This window comes from Chiloscyllium plagiosum, unplaced genomic scaffold, assembly GCF_037043375.1.
Source record: "Chiloscyllium plagiosum isolate Xiang-an unplaced genomic scaffold, Cpla_swu_hap1 HiC_scaffold_70, whole genome shotgun sequence".
Lineage (NCBI taxonomy): Eukaryota > Metazoa > Chordata > Chondrichthyes > Orectolobiformes > Hemiscylliidae > Chiloscyllium > Chiloscyllium plagiosum.
The window spans coordinates 146000-151426 of record NW_028270209.1 but is presented as its reverse complement, the minus strand read 5'-3'; positions in this window follow the sequence as shown (position 1 = coordinate 151426).

Genomic DNA, 5427 nt, shown 5'->3' with positions numbered 1-5427 from the left:
AGTTACTGTGAACGAATGGTTAAGTCAATGTACATATGGTTTTGAAAAGTCGAGTTTGGGCAGTCGTTGTGGCTTATTTAGTTGACGCTCCTGTCAATAAATAGGCGATGATGGGCTCATATCCCGACATCGCAACCTGCGTAGGTCTTTCATAAAGAACAGAGTACCTTACTGCACACGTGGTTCGGGTGGTGGTGAGATTCAATCTAATGAGTGGAAAGTTTAAGTATAATGCCTTCGACCGCTCTCTCATGCTTCCACACAAAACCGCACAACCACGTTTTTAATAACGAGTGTTTCAGTATCCCCTCAATTCAGGCACATTTCCCCATGCACATTCAATGACGAACTTGACGTAAGTTCAATAACATGTATGAGGATGTCGCAAGGTTTGCAGGATTTGAACTGGAGAGTGAAACTGAACAAGCTGCGATAACTGACCCAGGAGTTTGAGGGCTCAGTGATGGGCTGACAGAAGTTTATACAATCATGAGGGAAACGGATAGACTCAATCGTCAATGAATATTTCTTCACAAGGCAGGCAATTTCAAAACTAGAGAGCACAGGTTTAAAGTGAGAGTGGTAAAATTTAAATGGTATCTGAGGGACATTTGTTTTCACACAGAAGGTTTTGCGTGTTTGGAATGAATTTCCAGACAAAGTAGTGGAGTCTGGTACATTCACAATATTTCCAAGGCATGTGGATCTGTATATAGACAGGAAGGGTGAAGAGGGATAAAGGACAGATTTTGGCAATTGGTGGAGGTGAATTTCGAATATCTGGTCAGCAGGGACGAGTTGCATCTGAGGGTCTGTTTACGTGCTTCGCCCCTCTGAGATACTGCAGTGGTAAACAGCAGTTTTAATAGGTTATTGACAGAAATAAAGGAAACACATCACTCGTTCAGCGTGGGGCTAGTCTTCTGGAAGAATCCAGCAATAGATGAAGGTTTTCAGGTCTGAGGCTGCCAATGGCCATTCTTCCTGACACAATTCCAACTTCTCGTTTCAAGAAAACGCCTCAGGAAAATACCTCACGAATCGTGTTACCGGCTCAGCTTCCCAGCGAATCCAAAAACTGACAATACTTAACGTGGAACAGAAGCAGAACTGACAAAGAGAATTTCTTTTCCCATACAACGACGCACAAATGCTATCTGTGAGGTACAGCGAGTCTTCTGGGTCATGAACGGCTCACACAAATGACGGCAAGGCAATTCCTAACGGTGCTTTCAACGTACTGGCGTCTTAGTGTACCACTACTTTCTGAAAAGTGCTCAAGTAACATAAATTAGAACAGAATAATAATGGATCATAAAAAGTGAAGATGAACAATTACAGTCTTGATTGGATTAGGGTAACAATGCGCTGGTGGCTCCACCAGATCGAGAGGGCCGATTACCAGCCTCTCTCATCAGGACCAAAATGAAGGAACTGAGAAATGTAACCAAATTCCACATCGCGATTGTTCTCCTTTTCACCACAACAATAGGTAATGGCGAGTCGATTCAATGCAGGATCTGATTTCACATCAACAGGGAAATAACTGTCTCCATTCACTTTCAGAGAAAACGGTGAACAACGCAAATTTTCTGGAATATCAAAACCTGACGCAGCCTGCTTGGCTTCTCTGTTAAGCTGGAGGCCTTTCGAGCTGGAAGCGAATGTGATAACCGCAGCAGTTGGGGAAACAGCATGGACACTGACGTGGTAGTTGCTTTGTGCTCTGCCACATCACAGCGTGGTTTAGATGGAATGACTGTTTTTTTTCTGTTCAACTTCAACAAAACTCATCCCTGCAAAACGTTACGAAGCTAATCCATTAGCACGAGTGGCAGCGCAGAGATGCAAACCCAAGCCTTCTTGAGAAGTGGAACCTGAAATCAGAGTCTCAGATTGCTCAGCCAACTGAGCACACAGACAAAAACCGGATACACTGGAGCCTGCGCCTTATAATACCCTGCAGCATATTCACAGCAACTGCACCAGTTCTGCAGAATAAGCGGTGGAAAGGAACTCCTTCATCTGAGCTTTCGTGTTTGTTATTCTCATCAGCAAACCTGGCTTTGAATATGCTAGGCCATGTCTGCTGCCATGGTGAAAAGGAATACAATCCCGATTAGTTGCTGTGTGAAACTTTGTTCAGTTGCTCTCCTCAGATAAAATGAGCACTCGACATGATGAAATACTCCTGCCGCTCGGATGAACTGATAAACTGTTTTAACACGAGAATACGAGAACGGCAGAACACGTAGCGAGGTTTTTCGAAACACGGTGCCATTAGGAGTTGCAACGTTCCTTGTCATTCTCCTTAAAGGTGCATTTTTCAGCAGAGACATGAGAAACTGCCGCCCGGCTGCAAGTGGAGTTGGAAACCTGTGTGGGAATCGAGGAGATGCAACTCACTTATTGTCGCTAATTCAAACAGTTCTTACTTTGATGTGTACAAAAATCAGTTTCTACAAATATTCAGGGAAGGTCAAAGATGATCTGAGATGTCAACTAGATGCTTACTGCACGTGATTGATCTTTGTTAGAGGTGTGAAAAGGTCTCCCTTTTTAGTTAAAAATCACACAACTCCAGGTTATAGTCTAACAGGTTTAATTGAAAGCTAGTGTGCTTCCAATTAAACCTGTTGGACTATAACCTGGTGTTGTGTGATTTTTAACTTTGTACACCGGCATCTCCAAATCATCCCTCTTTAGTCGCATTCATGTCTCCTCTTGATGACTGAATCAGAGAGAAAGTGTTTCACCAGAGCTTCCTGAATCTTTCATTTCTCTACTTCCCTGTTCATACTTTCCTGTAAATCTATGATGGCAAGAAAACAAAATGGAGACAATCATTCGGCAGCCTGTCCGTTATTTCATCAGTTTCAGTTACAACACGGCTCAGGTTTCAGACCACACCGTGATATTAGTACATGATTGTTTTTTGTTCGTGGTGTGATAAGTTTTCCCTCTTTAGTCGCATTTACGCTTCTTTTTGATGGCTGAATCAGACAGAAGGTGTTTCACCAGAGCTGCACTTGACTTGCATTCCTCTCCCTTGCTGTCATACCTTTCTGCAACTCTGTGATAACAAGAAAACAAAATGCATACAATGTCATTCGGCAGACTGGCTGTGAGTTCCTCATTTCCAGTTATAACATGGCTTAGATTTCAGACCCTATGTTAATATTAATAACTGTATGAGAGCAAGAGTCGAGAGTTCATCTGAGTCTGTAAATCTTCCCAATCCTGCTGTTGGCTGCATGAGATGTAACCATGCCTGCGAATTAGAAATTCAAATATGTGAACTGCGCCAAACTATGATTTAGGATTTATGTTTTTGGTTCACACAGGTTGAGAAAGTCCAGACAGCGTCCAAATGAAGTGTTTCACAGCCTATGTTGGGATGTATTTGACAGAGGCATACATCATGAATCCTGTGATCGCTGTGACAGAAGCAAATGAGTGTTCTCCTTGTCGCTGATCCAGGCCGTCTTCGCATGGAAAGAAAATGTGGTACTGTTGGTACAGAAATGATCAGTGCCCTTCAAGTGGACGGCCGTAGAAGGTGTACAAATCGATGCCTATATTCGAGCAGCAGGAGATAAACTTAGTTGAGAGTGTGGTTCTGGAAAAGCAGACCAGGTTAGGCAGCATAAGAGCTGCAGGAGAAAGTGTTTCTGGCAGGAGCATTTCAACATCTCCAGTCATCACTTTATCCGAGGAGAGAAACTGAACAAAGTTTTACAAAGCAATGAATCAGAAATGAATTCCTTATCACCATGGCACCTGATATGGGTGAGCAAATTCAAAGTGAGGTTTCCTGATGAGAACAACAAGCATGAACGTGATGCTCCTGCCAATCCAAAAGGCTAGCACATCGCGACCACCAAGGGAAAGAAATTGCTCTTGCCTGGTTTTGAACCACGGACATTTCGAGTATGACACGAATGGAACAACGATGGCAGACAGTGCAGCCATGCCTGCTAATCTTCATACTGCAACAGCTTAACGCATTACCTTCTTGTTTTGAGTAGACTGATGTTGTCCGGAGTTTTAACATGTTTGAAAAAATAAAGAATATCACATGGAAATGCTCAAGGACAATTGACAAACATGTTGCCAGGTTTGCAGAGTTTGGACGGTCCGGCGAAGCCGAAAACGCCCAGATAATTTTCCATGCATCGTCAAGACAGAGGAAAATTCATAACTGCACACTGAAACAGGATGGCCAGCAGTGATGTAGACATCGCCGCATATTCAGGACCACTGCGAACAGAAACTTGAAAAGAAATTCACGCAGCAGTTATTTGGAATTATATTCCTTTTCACCACGAGAGTAGTAATGGGAGAGTAAATATTTTTAAAAAGGCTTGCTGCCGAGACTGCAATAAAGCCCCATGGATCACGATCAGAAAGACTGTCATCTGTAAAGAGGCAACAACAATGCTTCTTCTCAGATCTGAACTGGGCCACTTTCGCACAAACTGATACAGCTACTCTCCAGAAAAGATCAGGTCCCGCCGTCTGCACTCTTAAAAATGATGACCATCTGTGCTGGAAACGTGCAAGCAGATTCAGAACAAGGAAGGATACATATCGATTAAAGTCGTATCGGGCAATTAATTGGACTTGTATTCCCTTTCACCAAAACAGCTGGAATGAGCAGGGATATTCAGAGTAAGGTTTACTGACCAAGGCAGAAAGCAATTTCCTTCTCCTATCTTCCCACACAAGCCTATCGTTATTTCTGTCCGGTTTTTTGATGCATCGATCCTTCTCGTGGGAGGTTAAGGTGATAAATGTTCCCCTGCAAAAACACAGTGGTGTCAGAAACCCGATCGAGCTGTCCTGGAGTGGGGAGTGCTTTGCTCAGAGCAAAACTGGTTGCCTTGCGGGACTGAAACTAAGCTGGATCACACATAGGCCCGGTATAACAACTGCCACCACATGTGGAGGGGTTTGGGCGGATTCGACCCACTCTGAGAAAATGACTGCATCCTAAATTCAGAGGGAGTGAGTATGACAAGGAGAGGACTGTAGAATGGGTTTGAGAACGATATTAGCTATGATCAAATGGTGGAGCAGACTAGAAGGTCTGAAGGCACAAACCGTCTTCCTATGCCTTGCAGTCTCTGGCCATCTGATATCTGAGGAAATAGAAACACAGTTATTTGATCAGTTCGAAATCCTAAATAAGTAAGAGATGGAGCATGTCGGATACAAAATTGGGGACTGGGAAAATGGTTAGACAGGAAGTAATAAAAGAGAAGCTAAATATAAAATTCGAAGTCAGGAGAGGTTCAATAAAAAATGAAAGGAGTGCAAAGGCAGAGGGAGATGGACATGGAAAAAATGTGTCACTCGTCCCGAAGTCTTAAATCTGTTTTTATTTCCAAGATGCTCACATACCTGCTGAGATTTTCCTGCAATTTC